Source organism: Porites lutea, chromosome 10 (genome assembly GCF_958299795.1).
Source record: "Porites lutea chromosome 10, jaPorLute2.1, whole genome shotgun sequence".
Classification (NCBI taxonomy): domain Eukaryota; kingdom Metazoa; phylum Cnidaria; class Anthozoa; order Scleractinia; family Poritidae; genus Porites; species Porites lutea.
The window spans coordinates 7,351,295-7,373,383 of record NC_133210.1 but is presented as its reverse complement, the minus strand read 5'-3'; the positions used below and the strand labels follow the sequence as shown (position 1 = coordinate 7,373,383).

At 38.5% G+C, this 22,089-nt stretch overlaps 1 protein-coding gene across 1 annotated transcript in view; it reads left to right on the top strand.

Moving 5' to 3' along the window:
* The window catches only part of LOC140949438 (protein O-mannosyl-transferase TMTC4-like), a 222,456-nt gene that overhangs the window by 179,004 nt on the left and 21,363 nt on the right, over positions 1-22,089 (top strand). The gene's annotated exons all lie outside the window — the stretch shown is intronic.

Genomic DNA, 22,089 nt, shown 5'->3' with positions numbered 1-22,089 from the left:
GTACCCACAGACGTTTAAATCTGTTTTGCGAAAAATAAAGCTCATGCATACATAAAAAAACAACAAACAATTATCCTTGATAAATAACCCAGTTCAGTATGTACCGTAATTCTCCATTAAGCCACCCTCCTCAAATGGGCTTGAAATAAATAAGCCCCCCTAGGGGTTTAATAGAGCATTTACGGTATGTGAATCCACTCCTTCTATTTGCAATGGCAAGTTAATTTTTTTAAAGTATTTCATATCTGCTGCTCCCGGGGTATTGTGGTTTGCTACAGAAGAATTTCTCACTGAAGTTTTTCTTAGGGGGACTCCCTATAATGGCCTATACAGGAAGGGTGTGCCCCAAAGGGCTACCTTATTCAGGCTTCTGAGGTTGTTGAAGTATATAAAAGAGTAAGGAAACGTGTCATTTCCGTCTGTAAAAAGGCTTCAAAGGGCTAACAGATGCATTTTATGGCTGCGAAAAAATCGAGAAAATGTTCTGGTTTTGCATTTTATTCATTTTTTAACGACAGTGCATTTATAGCAGTTAAAAGGGGTGCCATTTGACAAAAGAGGTATACAAAAGGGGTATTTTTTGTCAAAAATGGTATATTTAACAATGATTCCTCGAGCCCGAATAGGCTCTCAGTCAGTAGCCGATGAGGCCGAAGGCCTGGTCAAAAATAACGAGACAAAACAACTTTAGCCAGCGAAACGCGATTCAGCCGCCATTGTTTTGATTTTCAAAGCCGCTACTAGCGTGCTATAAGATATAGCCTAGTAGTAGCTCAACCAATCAGAACGCGGCATTGATTATAGACCACTAGTAGCATTTTACTAAAGAGGGTTAAGGGGTCGGACCTCAGGTCGAAGCCTCTCCGTATAAAACTTTTTTTAAGTACCCTCGCCCCCAGATAGTTGTTTTGCTCGACAGCTGAATAAAGAGCTGACTACCCAAGTAAGATATAATACAAATTTTTCTGCTAATGCTATCTGCTTACTTAAACTGTAATTTTAGCTGGTGTTTGGAAAATCGGTTCCTTTAAATACTTGGTAGTTTAGTAATCCTCATTACTGAAAAAGCAAACTCTTAGCAGGAAATCCAGTTCCTGTTTGAATGAGCACACACAGACAGCTACCTCTAATTTGACAAATTGAAACGATGCTTTTTTTCAAAAATGATAATTTTACCGATTACAAAGCCATTTTCCATGCCAACCAGTTTTTTAAAGCTATTTGTCTCCAAAATTCAAGGCAATATAAACTCCTAGAAAAAAAGAAGTCCTTAAAACCTCAAACTTGACTACTGCTTGACTTCAAACATTCACAACGGAGTGTTTATTGCTTGCATTAAAATTGCAGCGAAAATTGCATTAAACACGCTCTTCAAACCCAACCCATTCCCAGGAAATTTAACCAGGGTTAGCCCTGTCCCTGTACAGTAGTTAACTGACACTCACTTTGACGGAGTACCCCCTCCTCCCATGCCAAGTACAATGAATTTCTAAGCCCTGGAAAAAAGTTTAAGATGCCGTCGAAATTGCAGCACATCTAAAGGCAAACACGAACCACACTGTCATAGCTAATCCAATCCCCATCATCCAGTCGTTCAGTTAACATCAAAACAATACGTATCCAATCGTTTTGGTTTTTCATAGTATCTTCGGTTGAGACCAGCGCGGGAGCAACCTTCAAGTTCCTGTTGCATTGGGATAACAGCAAATCCGTCCGCCAGCCATCCAGTACTGCGGAAGTTATCAAAAAATAACAGCAAAAAAACTTTACGTTATATGAAAAAATTCCTTTTATCATTTTATTACATGCCATTCTCAGTATCTTATCTAAAGTAGTAGTGGTTGTCCGGTTGCATATTAATTGCCAGATAAATAAAAAGCACTGGTGATCTAAGTTTATTACCTGAATTGATAAGGTATTTTGTCACCGTAGAGGTATAGACGAGCTGACGTTTCGAGCGCTAGTCCCGGGAGGTTCCCAACAAAGTTTTTTTACTGGCAGGCTCCGCTGCAAAGTTCAACCCCCTCGCTTACCCTTTTATATATCAATTTTGACAGAGAAGGTACCTCTTGCGTATACCTTCTATTGACAAATGGTAACCCTTTCACAAACCTTGTCTAGAAGTTTGCATCCTTTTCCGTCCTTTTAACTCCTGTAAAGGCAGTGTCTTAAAAATATCAATACACCACTACCAGAACGTTTCGTTTGACAAGCATAAAATGCATCTGTTACCCCATATGGGCCTTTGTACAGACCGAAATGACAGATTTCCCTATGGTACTTTCATATACTTCAACAAGTGAAATGCCAGTACCCTTTTATATACCTGAAGACTGAAAAAGTTGCCCCTTTCGGGCGGAGCCTCTCTCCGCCAAGGGCATTATAGGGAGTACACCCCTCTCCTGGGGAACAAGCTCTTCGTCGATTTGTTGTAACGAAGGACTAGCGCTCCAAACGTTAGCTATATCTCCCGACATTGACTAAATTACCTTAACCTTATCAACTCCGTCAGTTATAAAACCACTGTAAATCATAATCTCACTTAACAGCTAATTCTCTGTTTTCACTGTCACGCCATCAAAAATAAAAATGCAAAACCATTCAATACAGAAAGTCCAGAATCTGGGAAATGATAGAGGATAAATATAAAAAAGCCTCGTTAAGAATGATCGAGGTCTGTGCGATATTTTATATGCGAGATATTCGGAAAAACGATTTACCCAAATTTATAAGGCTTTGTATGAAAACGCCATGTTGGTGTCCCTCTGAGGGGCGCAAACACGGCCGCCGGAAACCAATAGAAACATTGGCTTTTGAGTTTTCCTTGAAATGCGTGAATTCATTGCTTGAGCATCTCATAACGATAAAAGTAATATTTGTTCTGAGACGAGGAATGTTTAGATAGGAAAATCTCTAAAAAAATCGGTGACGTTTTAACCCACATAAGAGGTTTCCAGGTCGCCAGCTAAATGCCGCGTCAAGCAAAAGTCTAAAAATTTAAGCGTCCTCTATCCCAAAACGAAGAACGCGGCTTTCGCACCGAAAATTTGTATACATAAAAATGTTTTGGTGATGAGGCAAAACCTCATGAAAGTAAAAACTCAGTAGAATCGATAGTTTCTTAATTTGAATTTTGTTGGCGTCATTTGAAAAACGAGAATATAATACATTAGAACACAAACTTTAGTGAAACTCCCTAAAAAGGGCTTTTCACTTACAATACTAATCAACTAACTAACATATATAAGCTTAAGTTAAAATGATGGCGTATCTAAAATTGATGCAACGCACAAAAGAAACTATAACCCCTTTACTTATGTGGTTGCCACCACCAAAAACCGTTGAGTCGACCAGAGAGGTAGTAACTTACCATCATGAAGCAAAAGGGCAGGATTCGGGATTTTCGCACTGTATTTCGGGTTTTTCCTTATTTGCCATTTGAAACAAGGATGAAGTTGTTTCAAAGAAAGGAGACAACTCGGCATCAAATTCAGACTTGCCTGTACTTAGAAACATTATATTACAGTAGTCGTAAAGAAAAGTCACTCACTGGCACAATTGAAATCCTTTGTTCCACTCAGCCTGCATTTGTCGTTCTGTTGCTAGAACGCCATCCAAAAGCTCACACACTCGCTGAGCCTCAGAGAAGTTAAACGAATAATGTGGTTTAAAACTTGCCAGCGTTATCTTTGATGGAATACCACCACTTATCAGTAAAATAAGCCCAGTATCTGCAATATTAATTTGAAATAAACCCTTCAAAATCATCTAAACCCTGTTATCAATAATTGTTAACATGCGAGGCTCAGACTATCATACCATAGCACAGAGGCCGGAAAAGCCTTGGGTGCTCCTAAAGGCAACTTAAAGTAAGGGACATACATACACCAACACACGGCCTGAACAGTACCTTGCGCATGCGCACAACCATATCACCCGCGCAGTGGCAGCCATGAAAAGCTGTTTCGCCCTTATTGGGGCTCATTAGCATGGTATAGCCGTCCGGTCTATGAGCGGGCGAACCCGTGTCTCAAAGACCCTTTACTGCCGAGGCAGTCGTCAGACCAATGAAAGTGTTAGTAGCTAAGCATAGCGGCGAAGAAAGATGGGTGGAAATGATTGACTGTAAAAAGGTTAATAAACCACAAATAGATAACTAAATTAATAGTAAGTATGCATTTACCAACGTTGCAATGCTTGTCAATGTAAGGTAAGACAGCGATTGCTTGAGGCGGGCAGTCTTCTGTCAAGAAATAGAGAATGGGAGTTCATTCACTTTATTAGGTAATGATTATGATGATGGTGATGATGATGACAGTGCTATTGTATGAGGCGAGAATTGAAGTTCGCATCTGATAAAAAAAGACTTTCAGAATAAGAGACAGCAAAATTTGGTGGCAAAGTTTAAAGAACGCCGGATAGAAGGTGAAACAGACCAGGAACAACAGACGACTTTTTTTCAGTGAAATAACTGTCGAAGGAGCAAATATTGCATCGATTAAATTTCTTAAGCTCGACTAGATAAAGGCTAAACTGAAGTTCTGGATAACAGCTCTAGAGAAGAGAAACCAGAAGATTTGGACTTAACTCCAGGCGTTATCTGGCGCCCAAGCTCTGGTCAAAATAGCTTACCCGACGTCCTAAGGGTGTAAGCCGACTTGGAAACGCTTAAAAAACTATTAGAAAACGAGGTATTAATCACTTGCGCATCTCTTACTCGACTTCGTAAATAATTATAATTTTCAATTTCCATTGTGTGATAACTTTAATTATTGTAGATAGCTTTCATATTCAGGTATGCTACGAGCAAAATGAATAAAATAAGAGATAAAAATAGAATAAGGCAATATAAAGCTATTTACCATTAAAAAATTAAGTTAAAATAGGAACTAGCTGGTGAAGTTTTCTTTTAAACTAATCCATATGGCCAAGTGTATGATCCACTTCAAATAAAGCATTTTATTTTATTATGTTGTTCCATCGTTGCAAATTCCTGTTTTTTTTTTTTGTTTCGTTTTGCATTATTCATAGTTTTTTTTGTTTTTTAAATAAGGTGACATTGCCCCGCCCTCAGTCAAAGTACTTACCAGAAACACAAGGGCCTTTTTTCAATGAGAAATCGTCAATTGCTATGTCACCAGTGGATCTGCTGCCTACTACGCCTTCAAATATTACCTGACAAAAACATTAAAAAAAATAACACCTAGTGTAATTACTGCCTAGGAACGATGTTTTATGACTTTTAAAACGAATGAAAAATCAAAAGACCTGACGCTTGTTTGAGACTAAAACTCTTACATCGACAGGGTCGTATATATCACTTATTTTTTTAAAATGAAACGCGCGTTACATTTTGCCACTAAACTAATTTCCAGGGATATTCAAAAATGTAAGTTTTGGAAACCATCCTATGATTTAATTGTCTCTGCTCGCAAAGCATTATTTCCCGCGCCAACATCAAAGTTTGCCCTTCCCCCCCCCCCCCCCCTCCCCCAATCAAAAAATTCCTGGATCCGCCCCTGAATGGAAAATTAAAAGAGGCGTTTCAATATTTCACAACTGATTACGCATATGGATAACTGAGATGTCTTTTAGCAATACGGGTCCTTTTAGAGACGCTCGTTTACAAGATTTAAGTTAATCACAATGAGTAAGCGATATGAAATCTTTTCTGAATGATACTAATATCATTGATCATTTATATTGCACAAATTATGATCAAATGCGCGTAGCTAACATACGTTTTACCTGTGTTTATAGTTAATGGTAAGATTTAGAATTAAAACGGTAGCAGTCCAGACAACTTTTAGAACATCTTATTTACATTTTACTTTTTTCCAGGCAAGTACAAAACATTATTGCTGAAGTTAGAGAGAATTTAGACTTTAATAACTCGATAAAAAGTGGTCAAATATTCCTAATTCCTTATGGCTTCAAACCCTGCATGATTGGTTTGCTCTATTACCAGTTTCAGAGAACACTGTATTGCCATCATTTAAAGTCTCATTAAGGCTTAGGAGAGAAACAAGTTAAGGCTTACCTTGTGCGATCCCACAATAGAATGTACATCTATTATGGCTTTATTCCATTTATCTCCTTCATTTCCACTCTCATAGAATACTGATTTCCCATTTATTGTGACTGTCAGGCTTCCAATAGCTACACCAGACATGTGGTAATAGAATTCAAGGCACGCGTTCCCTAGGAATTTCAGTGGAGGACTGTACAACTTTGCAGTATCACCTCCATGTCGTGGAGGGGATGTTTCTATGAACATGTAATAACCTTTAAAGAGATGAAGATGGATAGAGAAGATGGGTAAGGGGCATCAAATCAAACTTTTTGGGGACTGTCCAATTTAGTAATAAAAATGTATCATATAGTTCTCAGTACTCTAATTTATGAACGTGGTACATGGCCCCGAGATCAAGTCCCGCCCCGACCGCTATTTACTCTCTGTAGTCCCTAGTTCAACTCCTCTGCCACCCTTAAAAAATAGCCAACTGATTTGCCTCCTACCAGTTTGGATTCTTAGAAACTTTCATACCTCATTTTTTTTTTTTAATAGAGAGGAGAAGTGTGACGTCACGTTACTATGGTAGCGAAATTTCTGGATCACAACGATAGGGAGTTTTTTGCAACTGCAAATCAAAGGGTGCCTATGGCTAAGTAAGCTTGTGGATTATAAATTAGTGGATTTTAGAAATGAAAGCTGATAATGAACCTGCAATTAGTCTACCTATATTTTATGTCACTGTCAAAAAATGAAAACATATTTTACAAAAAAAAAACCAAAAGTTTCCAACAGCGAGCGTCGGACCCCGGATCTACGACGTGGAAGGTCTAAGCGTTATCTATTATGCCACGATAACTAATGTTGAAGACTTCCGCTAGCTAAAATTAATCATCTTTAACAATTTGCCCATGAAATTCTGCCGGTCGAAAAGAACATCTTTACACGTGCATCAAGCTTTTTTGTCAGGAGCCTATTTTTTGTACATTTCTTTGCCGTTGTTGCACGACTGCGACATGAAACTTCCCAATTTCACTCGCCCGCTTTAATTGATGAGTAGGTGAGCACAACACAAAAATTTTCTTTGGTCCTGTCGGATTCAACCCCAGAAAATTTCGCCAACATTTGACAAATTACATGAAATTAAATAAGATCGATGAAGTTTGAAACATTGCAAACCACTTTTTAAGTGACGTTTTCATTTGTTGTTATCCAGGAATTTTGCTACCATGGCAACGTGACGTATAATAACGACTTCTCAGGGGGGGCTAGCAACGGCCTTTGATCTTGCCGCTTTTCGGCTTTCCATGATCGCCCCAGTTAAGAAATCTGTCAATTATCCGAAAACTGTAACGAGCATGCGCGGAACGGGTTGGGAAAACAAGTTCGTCTTAGCAGCTTCTTCGCAGCGATTCGGCAGTGTGAAGTGAAGTTGCTTTTGGTCCCGTTGGTCATTGGTTTCTTCGTTTTGTTCCGCGGTAATGTGGAGCTTACGTTTTCCTTTCTTCTGGTCTTGCGTTTGTCATTAAATGCGGCCCGGTTTACTACGGTAGGAACGAGACCAGTGAACATGTTTCTCGATGCCCGACCTTTTGATGATTTGTTTCTGTTTAAACGACCCACGAATTGCAAGAGTAAAAGAAGGACCAACCCTCCAATACGTATGTAGAAGAGTTTATATTTTCAATCGAAAGGCCCAAAATTAATTCTTCGTGGTATTAAAAAAAGTGCGGTGACTGGCATGTGGTTGAGAATAAGAGTTGTCAGAGTTCAGCTGAGAGTTGTTTACGGCTTCCCGCCTTTAACTTTTAAGACGACAAGAAATGATGATTGAGATTCTCAGTTCTACATCCTTGATTGTGAACTTATCCTGGCAGAGTTGCGTTGGATGATTGAGTGGCATGGTCAAATCTCGTAGTTCATGTATTTCTTTATGTACTAGAAGCTAAATAAATTTTGCCAAGATATCATTCTCTCTTGATTTTGCACATGTTGATATGCTTAAGTTCTTTTCTTCGTGCGATTTAATTTAAACTTTACCGTAGTTTCTAACAAATGAATCTTAGGCAGATGAAAGAGTAATTATCTTGTGTGTTTGGAATTCTCTTTTCATGACAGCAGTTATTACACTGCCTTCAGTTTTGAGTCCTAATTCAAGTGTGTTTTGTTGCAAAAAAAGAGGGAAAAATTATAAATTTTAAAAACTACACTACCCCTTGGACAAGATGATGGTTTAAAAAAAGATTAGCTAAGTTCAGAAAATAAATCTTCAAGTTTGCATGTTTTGACAAGGACTACATCTGGCTAAATATGCTTCCAAGGGAATGTATAAAGTCAGGAAAATGGTGACATTTCTATTTTTGCCTTTCCTTTGGCCACGATGATCAGTTTTTGCCATACAGTTGCAGGTACTTTTTTACACTTTTGGACATCAACCTGCCAGGTTAGTTTGTGTCTGTATAAAAATGTAGTTAATGAAATCAAACCCTCTCAACTTAAAAATTACTTTGTACTAGTGGATATGCAAAACACCAAAGGATGTCTTGGGAAAAAATGTAAAATGATTATTAAGATAATATTATTAATTTTGTAGTCAACAATAACAGTTAGAAACTTGTGTTGAGGCAGGCAAAAACATTTTTCAGAGACCATAGACCTTCACTGACTTTGCAGTTAAACCAAGTGGTAAAAGGGTATTAAAATGTGAGATCGCCTCCCTGGGCTTGCACTGAAAGAGAGTATGGGTAGTAGGACACATTGTCCATTTCCCCCACCCTTTTTATGCCAAGAGACCTGATTTTATAACCCTGATTCACTTTAGTTAGCATACAGAATTAAGTTAGCTTTTAAACTTAGAAAGATGGAAAAACTTGGGGAAAAAATTGGTGGTACCAAAAATGTAACTACAGACTGCTCTTCATCAACCTTCACAGCCCAAACAGACACCCTGTTCAAAACTCTAAAGGGTGAAATGGTCACCACCCTAACTAAGCAGCACATACCCATCTAGGCCAAAGAAGCCAAGGGTAGTATGTAGAAAGAACTGCTGAGGGGATTGGGCTCAAGGGACAATAACTTCTTTTGATGGTTGATAAAAGGTCAATTTTACCTTGTTTATTTTACTTGTAAATCAGATTCATAACTTACACAAACAATTGAAGTTGTACATTTTTCAAGGTCCTTCTGATTCTCTTTATAAACTTTGCAAAACATTCAATTTTCTTTTTTCTGTTTCTTGTACTTCATTCCTTTGAGGGATTTTCTCAATGTATACTGAGTATACCCCTCTCTGATGTACTCACTCTTATTAGCAACTGGATTAACCTCTTGTCCCCACACTCAGATTCAAGTATAATTCAAAACTATGGGGTAATTTTTGTACAAACAATTTCAAGGAAGTACTTAAAACCGAAGTCACTATCTAATATAAAACTACTAAATACGGTATTGCTGTTGGAGCTATTTATTGATTATCACTCAAACGATATTCCAGTGAAGGTTTTGAAGATTCAATAAGCCCTTCCCTGCAGCCTTTTGATATTAAAAATAGCTTATACTGACAGACCCGGTGTATGTGAAGCAAAGTGATTGGAACATTTAACCTGGCTTTTACTAAACTAGCCCTGTATTCTGTATTTACGCCCACAAATATTTGTTGTGGCTCCCGGTGTACAAACAAACTTACGAACAGCGAAGTACAAAATTGGTTTAATGAACATTCCCATATGACTGTTGCAATACTCATACTATAATGAGCTCGTAGTAATGTTTAGGATAAGGGAGAGAGTTCTTAATACCACCGTAGGTGAAAAAATATATAAGAGATGGAGCAGGCTGCCCTGAGGCTGGTCGCTCGAAAATTCACGAAGCTTATAAATAACTGAACTTGCCAAGGTGCCGAATCAGTATGAGCGAAGTCACTCATGAACTGTTCATACATCACGCCTCCTGATGTCCAAAAATTTCATGAAAAAAGTTCATGAAAACCTTTTCTTGATGTTTGGACGCCGTAAAACGTAAAACCGAGCAAAAACTCATCATCTTTCCATGTCCGCATTCTCCGCCATATTTGTTTTGAAGGAAAATTGGTACTCAGTCTCACTCGGCCAAATTTCTTAACTGGGGCGATCATGTAAACTCGGTTCCAGACCTCGCTGCCAGCCCCCCCTGCGACTTCTCCTCTCTTTAGAGTGTTTCCACTCACGTGGCTTGCATGAGAAAAGAGTTCAACTCCCAGAGGACTGGTTTGGGACCCCAACATGGCCCCGTTTCATTGTTTTGGGACACGAATATGGTCGCCGTGACGTCATGTGAAAACACTCCATTAGTTTTAGTTATTTATTGCCCTAGTTATTGCCCTCCTATAGAAACAGTACTACAAATGCTGCGACAAGTAAATAAACAGGAAATAAAGGATTTTCATAAGTGGATGTTCTTTTACAATGCAATTAAACTGGGGAACACAATGTCAGTGAAAATGTTATCGTGCCTCTCTCTTCGCGCCTAAATGATTATCGTGCTTAAATGGTGCCTCAAGGACAAAGGCATAACGCATGGTATGACAATGCAAGGTTAAGTATCGTTCTTTGGCAATTTTTTGCATTAAAAATTACGTTCTAACGAGTTCTAAATAACCGTGAAAAATTATCGGTCAATTTTTTCATACGTATGAGGTCAATCAAATGCACCCAACACAAAAACGAACAACTAAAACAAAAATGAAAAAAAGAAGAAAAAGATGACTGGTTACTTAATTTGCAAGACCAAACTAACGATAATTTTAACGAAACAAAGTTATTTCAAAATGTCTGCTGATCTAAGCTTAGAGTGATGTGTTATATCTTTCTTTGCTACTAGCATGTCTGGCTAATCGTAATTAGTTTAGAGCTAACCTGTTATGTTTCCAGTGGTGTGATCAAAGGACGGTCCTGTATCGGACGAAGGCGTGCTTCCCTTGCGTCGAGTCCAGTCAAAGTTGTCGTCGTCGCCTTGCAAAAACCCGCACATTGATACATCAAAGTTGCAAGTCAAATCTAAGTTAGGAAAAACAAATGAGGGTTCATGTTATAAATTATGCTTGCACAGCTCAAATGGAAGCTAAGATCCTAGCATTTAAGCAGGCACCGCGGGGCTTGGCACTGGAATAAGAGTAAGTGGCTCAACATAGTCAGCCTATCACCTAATATGCGATAATATACAAGCGGGATGTTTGAACTGCTAAAAATATTACCCTTTAACCGCCGTGAATGTCTCCATCCCCTTCCCCAGATATATACTGCACATAATAACAGATAAGACTGAAAATAGATCGTATTTAAGTCAGTGAATTGCCTGAGGCTCGCTACGTCATGATTAAACGCCTACTTATGACCAACTGATCATGATATGAGACGATGCTGTCGAACTGACCAACCACAATCTCACCGTACCACGAATAGATCGTTTTCAGTCATGTGGTTAGGCTCAGTCTTCATCCTTGGGCGTCTCGATGAGCCCGCGGTACTCTCTAACCGATGGCTGGGCGCACGGCTTAGCTATTGTTAAAGTTGACTAAACAACAGCCAGCCCGCAGAATTTTGCGCCAATGACCACATGTGAAAACGATCTTCAGGAACCTCCGCAAATTATTCAATAATATGAGGTGATGGCCGAATGCATGCGAACTACAGTGTAGCACATTTGGTTAGTGGCCCTGCCCCGGCAATCCATACTCCCCCATAATCAGCCTCACATTACGCATTACTTACTTGTGGTTCTTCTTTCACAACAGGCTTCAATCTCTCTAACAAACTCATTGGTAAAATTTCTGGCTTTTTCCTGTTCCCTCTTGATCTCCTTTCATACTACTTTTGTTTACTTTCCCTCCACCATCACCACCACTACCATCACCGACACCACCACATTCCCAATACTTTTCCTCCTCCTTCTCCAACTCCTTATCCTAATTTTAGTTGTTAACTCCTCCTTTGCCCCCTCCTCCTCATTACTATTGTTTTCCTTCCTTCTTCTCGGGTATATTGTTTTCCAGGTAAACAGGTTATATCAGATCAGACAGGCCAAAATCAGGCCAAAAGTGAGGAAGAAGAAGGAGGAGGAGAAAAAGCAGTAAGCCTGAGAGGAAGACAATAAGAAACGAGGAGGGGGGGTGGGGGGTCAAACGACGAGCGACAAGGTTTTTTCTGCTCAAGCTAAGTTACAATGAGTGACTCAAATGACTGGATCTAGTTCCTATGGTTTTCCGAAGAAAAGTCAGAGACCTTATAACATTTTACAAACGCAAGTGGGGTCACTGTAATTGCACAAATGCGCTGTTTTGTAAGCACTGAGCCTCACTAGTTTTGACTACTAAATTTATCGTTGTTAGGTTTTGATTTTAAATCACGGTTTTGGCGCGAGAGGTTATCCAGTTTAGAGGCAACCTAAACAACTGCTCCAGTTAAGATTTCGAAGTTTTTTACCTTGCGAAAAAAAAAATTGGAAATTTTTATTTTATGGCTTTGCTTAGCATGACTTCAGGTTTTGGTCACGCTCCACGACCAATCTAGTAACGGATTGGCCAACGTTTTGACAGATGAAGTGGTTCGTAAAAAAATTTAAATTCTCTTTAATGTCTTTTTTTACCGCACTTGCAAAAAAATGAAAATAAAATACAAGTATTATCATGTTGTTGAGAAATCAACAAACCATAAAAATCGGAATTCATCGATTTAAACTTACTGTACTCCACGTCGGTTGTTTGGTATGGATCTCGGAATTGCTCGAAATTGCTTGGTTACGAGCCTTTTGGTTCAATCGTTCCCAAGTAATTTTTTAACGTCACATTTCTAGTAGCTATTTTTGAGTCAATTATACATGTGTACCTACTTAAGCAGAACAGGACTCAGTTAAACATACCTCTTTTTCAATGCTTCCTTTGTATGTAGTTTTTTCCTTTTTTTGCAAAACATAAACATTCAAATAAATCTGAAGCAGTTATCATTATTCTCTTATTTTAAACAGCTGTAAAGATTAAGGTATAAAATACCTGAAAATGGCTTTGACAATTCAAACTACCATGTGTTAAGCCAGTTTGCTCCGTTGAAGCTGATTTAAAGAACAAGTTGTCTAAAATCTTATAGCATTGATTTTACTCAGCTGCTGTTCAGTTGTAGATTTGGTGATTATGGACAATGCAGGTTAAATTTCAGGTTAATTTAGCTAACATGTGTTATGGAAGATGTGATGTTTCGCCAGCATGTTGCAAGATGCTATTGGAGATTATCCAATTTAATTACTATTTTTTAGCATTATCCTTCCTATTTTGAGTTGTCGCATATTTTGAACAGTTTCCCTGTTAACTTTTATTATAAGAAGGGATAGTTCCTATATCTAAAAGATTTTGTTCCGGGTACAATAAAAACAAACAAATAAACGAACGAACAAAAAACACAACTTGAGTACATAATTTGGAAGGATGCGTAGTACTACCTTTCTCGGCTTCAGTTACAGCTTTTGAGCGCGGACGAGGAAAGTTGGCTTAATACATGACAGATTCGCAATGAAGCTAAATTTAAAGCAGCTGTGTTAAGTCTTTCAATTGTTATGGTAATTGTTTGTGATTAAAATGGCCAGATTGGATGCCAAATTGCTATGTAGTAATATTGGATCATTGTGTTCGGGAGTCGTGTTTAACTTCGAACGCGATCAGCGAGGCGAAACGCAAAAGCTAAGCAACATCTTTCAGAGCAATGTGTCTTTTTCGCTTGGGTGAGTTTGATAGGCTAAAATTGAAATGAGTTGCTGATATACTGAACTATTTTTTAACGTTGCATGAGGGGCTTTGACCTTCTCAGGGATCAGTAGGGAGCCGCGGGTTGACGTCACACGATATTTACCTTTGGGACCTAGAATTCTGTCATAATTCGAACGAAGCACATTAGCGAAGGTGTTGCGGTACTCACCTCTTTCAGGTGTCAAAGTGCAATTATTCTCAGCTGAGGGATGTAAATATGTCACGTCATTGCCATAAAAATAAAGATAAGTTATAGCGGGAAAAACATTCATTTCGCTACATTACCGCGCGCGTGCGACAACTTGAAACAGCAATTCATCGCTGGTTAAATCAATCGCATTTCTATCTCAGCCCTCCGTGAACTAAGAAAACGTACAGTATCAGCAATCTATGTATGTGGCTGCAAGGTAGGTGGATTTCTGTTTTTGAGACGGCATCGCCACTCAAATATTTCGAGTGATTAAAGAAACGCCGGGTTAGCCAAGAGCTTAAAGATCGCGCAAATCTTATTATGACAAACGAGTTCCTTTGACGGAGTTCACTCAATCGGTCATATAATATTGAGAATGTGTCTAAATGTATACGACTAATTATAATGACTATAAAATAAGTAGTGTAAGCGAGTTCGAAGAACACGCGAGGTTTAATTCGCATAATTTACCGTGATTACATTTAGTCCAAATGTCAATAGCATAGACAAACATTGATAGAACCGCAGACGATCGATAGGTCAAACATATTCTATCATTGGCCGAATTTATACTAGAGACGAGTTATCCTTCTAGACGGATTATCCGTCAGACGGATAATTCGTCTAAGTATAAATCCGAAGACGAATTTTGACGAATAATTTGTCTAGATATTTATTTATTTATCCGAGGAAACATTGCGAGTGAAAAGTGGAAACTTCGCCAAAAAAACATCTACGTTCCGTCTTAAGACATAAATTTAGAAGAAATTCTTCCCAAACCAGCGGGGTACTGCATTCCTGAGTAGTGCTAAGCTTATCATTTCAAAAAACACGTGCAACGGGTTAAAACCCTAAAGTAGCACTTGACCTTATCTTAATGAGATAAAGATAAAAGACTATGACACCATAGGAGTTAAGTACCTCACTTCAAATTAATGGGGTCCCCCTGTTCTGTCGCACTTTGAAATAATCGTAGCACTTCGTAACACCTGTCACACTTTGTAATAACATTGTTGCACTTTGTAATACCTGTCGAACTCTGTAATAACACTTGTCGCACTTTGTAATAAAAAAAGCTGTCGCACATTGTAACAACAGATTTGATGGGCTCCTGCAACAGACCATCGCACTTTGTAATAAATTAAGCTTAGTGACAGAATAATAAATCAATTATTGAACTCGGTTATCGCAAAATAGCGTGATTTGCCAGTGTCTAGCCTCCCACGCAGGCGTTTTTAGGGGAGCTGTCTGGCAGATCACGATATTTTGCTCAACCTCGTTCAGTAATTGTTGATTATTTTTTTTCTCCCGCTCCATCATCAGGAGGCGTGCCATATCCGACGCTGACCAACATCGACTCTACGGCAGTGGATATCCTATGAAAAGACCAGACATGTGCTGTGATGACGTATACGTTTCTTCACCATTGTCATCTTAAAGTTTATAAATAGATATTATTTTCCCTGAAAACCTACATTATGCACAATAGATACGAGTTAAGGACTGACTGTTGAAAAGATGACCCTTGCTCTCGTCCCAGTTTCTTTCAGCTGATCGAAAAACTGGAGGTGATAATGCAGAGGGATGCACCATTTTTTTGTGGGGAGGAGCGTTGAGTGACGTCACAGAAAACGACTGTGTTGCAGACCAATATTCCACTTTTGTCTTAATACTTTGCAAAAGTGATAAAATAATGCTAATTTCTACCATGAATATGAGATGTTACAGTACGATTAGACTCATTGTTTCGCTCATCACTTTGCTTCATCCTTTGGCATTTCTCATTTCAAGTTGAAATTACAATAGTTATTTATGTAAATCGTTTGATCGGTCAATACATCAGGGCCTTAGTCTGAGACTTCCCTGTTATAACCTAAGGGACGAGGTTATAAATTATTTATTATATGGCCTTTTCATTATGTACCTGAGCCTGCGATCAATTAAAAGCAACAACTTAAAAAATCACGTCATATCATGTGACACTGGTCTGGGGATACCTTTCAATTGACAATAAGATGGTTGTTCATAAGGATGCCCACTATCAAATTAAACACAGCTTGTTTATACCTTGGACACCTTGCTACTAATGCCCGGTTGTTTAAAAAAATAATGCCCGCTTAGCAGCCAATCAGGAGCACGTGTACTATTGTAGCCATATAATAAATTACATTACATGGGTTATAACACACTGGCGTTATACTGGCCCATATGATTCCGGTTGACAATCCTACTCACTGATGTGAAGACTGTTTTAGACCGTTCTTTGCTCCCCCTCGTGTGTACAGCAGTCTAACGTATCGTCTCTGGGGGTTTAATTTAGCACATAATATATTTTTTCCAAGGTACGCAGTTATAACTTTTTTAAAAGGCGTGATAACTCAGCGATACTAAGATTTTTTAACCTTTCAGTGCCAATAAGTGACTTACGATAATTAAAAAGCCACGCTATTTTGTTTTGTACCCTACCAGTCCAGTCCTTATCGACACTACTGTAATAACGGTAGACCTACTGCTATATAAAATTTTGGTTATGACAACAGCTGTGGCCTGTCCACGCGTATAGACTGTGGGAGGGGGGGGGGGGGGGAGAGGAGACTCTGGCAATGGAGCTGCAATGGTAGAAATCTTCAAGGCCCTTGTTTTTGACTTACCGAAAAAAACTTTCAAAAATAAATTTTTAAGGCTTTAGGCTTTTATTAGCTTGGTTAAGTCTTTATTCGAGTTCCAGGACCAATTTAATCTCTGATTGGTCAAATATTGACAGGTGACTTCTCCCGTCAAAACTTAGCATCAAGAAATTTGTCATTATTTGTCATTATTATTACTTAACATTTCGCGTTCTTCCACTACCGCCACAAAATGAAAGGCAGCCTCAAGATTGTTAACTGTTCTATTAAAAGCTTGTTTATTTGTTTATTTAGTATTTTCGTATTTGGTTGAACAAAGCATCATCAAAGCATTTTTTCTTAAATCAACCAATCCGTCCCTTACAAGGTATGGAGGAGGGCTCTTAAACCTAATTTTAATTCATAGCTTTTTTGGTTGAAAGTTCAATTGTTCCTCTTATAATTATTATCAGTATATAAACGGAAGCTTCACTGTTAAGTCTGGCTAAATCTATTTAGTATATACTAAAACAGTGGATAGTACTCCTTTTGAAGAAATTTCCCCGCAAGAGCTAAACAAATGCCTTCAAAAGTTTCAATTGTCGGCGGTTTGGTCATTGCGCGCCAAAATTGTAATCGTTGGCAACAGTAAATGAGTTCAAATCATCATCTCGCTGTTTTAGTATATACTAAAACAATTACCCACCTCAGTGTAGGTGGCTAGTGGTGGTTCTTGATGTCGCCGCTTTGCGGCCTCGGTCACTAACCACCTCCAATTCGGTGAATAATTGTTTTATATAGCAGTTTCAGTTGCGTTCTTGCTCCATTAAAGCCTACGCATGCACCTTCCTCGAGAGTTACCCTTAGTATAGACTGCATCATAAACTATAATCCATTAATTAATCTATGGTCCACTTGTAAAGCGCGCTTTCAGTGTTCTTTTGGTTATCATTCCCTGAATTAGCCATAGCCAGATAAGTATGACCCTTATGTTCAAATGACGTTATATCCATCACTCCAGTGGTGGAAATCTTTTGAAATGTTGTGAACTGGCCATGAGAGAGCATATATATATACAGCGGGGACATTGCCTTGTTGTACGGATCAGCCAAACCTAGAAAGTTTTGGCCACAAGTCACAAATGGATGCAAGCCCCACCCTGCAGCATTAACAAAGATCAGGTAAAACCCAAACTGAGTGCCATTCCACTCATAAATTAACGGGTTCTCGTTTGGAGAGGAGATGGTCAGAAACGTATTATCAGTAATATTAAAGAATTTTAAATCATTTGCTTTCGGAAGAGTCTGTAGTTTGAAGAAGCTTTTCCCTGACCACTTGTAAACGACTGAATCTTTAACGTTATTGGCAAAAGCGATGTAGCTTTCATTATTAATTAGAAACGCGACACTTTTATTACTTCCGTCTGTTGCTACCTCCTGTAACAGTTCAAACCTTTTGTTTTTCCACCTGTAGATGACAGAGTTTGTAGTATTTGTAACGTCGTCGTAAAGATTTGATACGGCAAGAAATGGTTCTTTGTCTATTACGAAAAAACTAAAGCCATTTGCTCCCTGTGTAGTAACGTTTTGAAAAGCGACAAACAATTTTCCATTCCAACGATAAATAACAGAGTTCATCTGTGCGTAACTCCATTGTAACCATTAGCAACAGCAAGGTAATGTTCATCAAAAATTTTGAAATATTCCACGTCTTGCCCTCCATTTGTACTTATGTTCTGATAAGGAGAGAATTTCCCAGTCGAATCGTTGAACTTGTATATGAAATAGTCTGTGTTGTATTTTCCGGCGATGTCACTTTTGTAGTTTGCGAAGGCGAGAAACAGATCTCCATTGATGGTGAAATGTTCCACAGCGTGAGCTGAGCTGGTTGGTAAATCTTGGTATTTTTCAAAGTGATAACTGCAACAATCTGAATAAGGAAACGAAAGAGCACAATTCAGCACCGAAATAATCGATGCTTTGGAACTGTAGAAATGGAAAAGGACCGAATTAAGTTTGCAGTCGAATATCACTTGTAATCAGTGGCTGTCAAGAGTCTACTATGTAACTAAATCATAGCGAATTATACAATAACTAGACTGCCTCCCTCCCCCCTTACTGCCTTTTTTTTTTTGCCCACATCTCTTCGCGCTGTCCCGACGATCTGAAAGCTTGGAGCGCTAAAAGGGAATTAACCTTAGCCACCCCTCGCAAGGAAAAATTAAATAAAAAAAATTCGTTCACGCCAATTAACCCTAAAAAATATTCATGCTACGGCCTAAAAAAATTCATACAAAGAATTTCATATCGAAAACAAATTCCTGCGGCTCAAAAATTCCCCACCCACCACCCCCCATAACGTTTCTAATGGTCCGTCCCTAATATACTATAAGTTAAAACCAATTATGTATAAAGGAAATAAAAACACTGCTGAGGTCAAGGAACGTATGTTGATGCGGCTTAAAAAGACGCATTATTGATTCGTGGAAGCGGAAAGTAAACGCGAGCCGGCCATAACGACAATTATTATCAGGGGCATATTGAAAGAACCTGAACAAGTAAGTTTCAATCCTTTTCCTGGTCTTTATCCTGCAACGCAAATCTTTTGTTGCCTCCAAAGACAATTGTTAATACCCACAACTCAAGTATAAAGTATTCCTTAACAAAAATAGGACACCACTATTTTTTTTTTTTTTTTTCATCTTTGCAAAGAAAGTTCTTTTTCAAAACTACTTACTGAAAGCACAAGACCCGGCTGTCAAGGAGAAATCGTCAATTGCTATGTCACCCCTGTAACCGTTGCCAACTACCCCTTCAAATGTCGCCTGTGGTAAAAGAAAATAATTTTGATAATTTAGATACTGCAGGGTAATAGGAAGGAGTGAAGTCCATTTCAGTCTGTAATCGTGGTTGGGGTTGTCTGATTTGTTTAATCACGTTTGTACATAATAACAGACAAAATTGAAGAACGCGAAGCTATCTCACAAATATAACTGATAAGAGAGGAAATTTTAAAAACCCATCCAATTCCGCCCTGCGATGGTTCGGAATGTGCATAATCCTACTTAGGCGTGTACTGCTTTATTCGGCACTGTTCTATGAAAGGTGTAATCAGTCCGAAAGCGCCGCTGTTCATGACTTGAAGAGAAAGTATGTTGTACTGAAATTACAGTGAAACCGCTCGGTACGGACACCTCTGTATTACGGACAGTTTCCAATGTCCCGAAAAAATTATTTTATATTTTCTTTAAAAAAAAACCCTCTATAATACGGACTCTCTCTAATACGGACAACGGACACTAAATCTCGGCCAAAGAGAGTAAATCCATATAAACTTAACCTCTTTATTACGCACACTACGCTGATCAGGTGAATCCCGAATCCCGATGAGGTGAATATGCAAAGGGTAAATCCCGTCTGGCTGATAAGCTATGCAAGGTGACTTCAAAAGCTCAGTCGCTGTATATCAAACAACAATTTGCAAAAGGTGTACAGAGGAAAGTAACCGACTTTTTTAAATCTTGAATAACTACAGATGGCATAAAGATCTTTTCTATTACATTTTGTACTCTATAGTTACTGTTTACTGCACTTGCAAAATAGCAAAAGACTCTTTCAGAATTGTGCTTTACGTTACAACTTTTTAAATGCAGCATTGCGCCGTAGCTCGTTTCGTTTTAAAACAGTGATTTGTCTACGACTGTACGTACGTAGCTGATATGTACAAAGTTGAATGCTACTGAAAGACAGAGTCTTTGTACTGGGAATTGCTAATTGATTTTAAAAAGCTGTAAGTGCAGTCATAAAAGTTACGTCATCGTAATGACCTTTTTTATACGGACACCTCTCTAATACGGACAATTCGCTCTGTCCGTTCGGTGTCCGTATTAAAGAGGTTCGACTGTAGTGACAAAATGTTATTATGGAATGATATATATACTTAATAGTGTCAAATTAAAGCTAATGGTAAGATGCAGCTGAAGATGCAGTCTGATAATAGTAGCAGTCGATCGATCGAGTCAACTATTTCACCTTCTTTTTAACTGACAAGAACAAAAAAGTAAGATTCGAAACATTCTTAGACTTCAAAACCGAAATAAAATTATTACAAAAGATATGATCAAATATTCCTAGTGTCTATTTAACTTCCTTTTAACTATTACTACCTTCAGTGGACACCGTTTTCCCATCGTTGAGGATCTTGGCTCAGTTAGATTAAGAGAGGTAAAAAAATAAATCTTATTACCCTATGCCATCCCACAATAGCTGATACATTTATACTGGCTTTATACCACTTGTCTTCTCTATCGCCGCTTCTAGAGAACACTACTTTTTCATTTATGGTGACTTTCAGGCTTCCAATAGCTGTACCAGACATATGGTAATAGAATTCAAGACACATGTGCCCTGGGAATGTCAGTGGAGGGCTGTACAATTTTGCATCATCTTCTCGTTTTCGTGGCCTGGATGCTTCTATGTACATGAAATAACCTTTAAAGAGATGAAGATTGACATAGAGTAGCAACTACTTAACCAGACAGTGCGGACTATTCAATTTTGCTAGATCATCTATTTTTTTGTTGAAAAGATATATGTATAAATGCTCATGTCTATAACTTACAAGGGGATACAAGGTGTACGGATAGCGAAAAGAGAAAAAAATAACCAATCCCAGAGCGCACTAAAAAAGTTTCCATGTGACTTTAAAAAGGTGACCCTCACTGACTGAACGATGACAATGATCAAAGTAGGGTGCCTTCTTAAAAAAAAAAGGTTGCTAAGACTTCCTTCTTTCGGGAATTGAGAGAAAGAGAAAACGCTACAAGACATGAACAAAGTCCCCACCCCCTACCCGGATGAAACGTCGCATTGTACTAAGTGGCACGAAATTTGATATTTTCGCCTGATATTTTCAGACCTTTCACGATTGCTAGAATTTTCGGACAAGGCATAAAAGCACCGAGAAATTTCTAAACACCTTGAGTTCCCCTAGAACATCCGCACAGATAAATATTTCGTAGGACAGCTACAAACTCACGAAACGAGCTTCAAATACATTGGCGAAACCATTTTAGGTCATTTTAAGGGATTTGGAGACATCGGGTCGTTGGGTGCCCCTGTATTTTCAAGACATAAATACCAAAGCAGCTTAAGTAAGTAACAAAAGGACAATTAAACCAAAGAAAGTGGTTGTGGCATAAAATAGAAAAACTTGCAACATTAAAACTAACATTATTTTCATAACAAAAGTGAAATGTGCAGCGGACTGCTCTTACATGTACATAGAGGATATTAGATGGCCGGGTGGACTATATACGAAATTTCTCTTCGAGTGTTGAAGATTTTTTCAACAGGTGAAGAGAAATTTCCTATCTCCAAGCGGCCATGTAATGTTCTATTTATTATATGAACACCAATGAAATACCAACTTAAATGGCTTTTTGGTGCGAAAGGCGCGATTTATTATTGCCCCCGCAGGGATTTCGCCCAGAAGGCGAAATCCTGAGGAG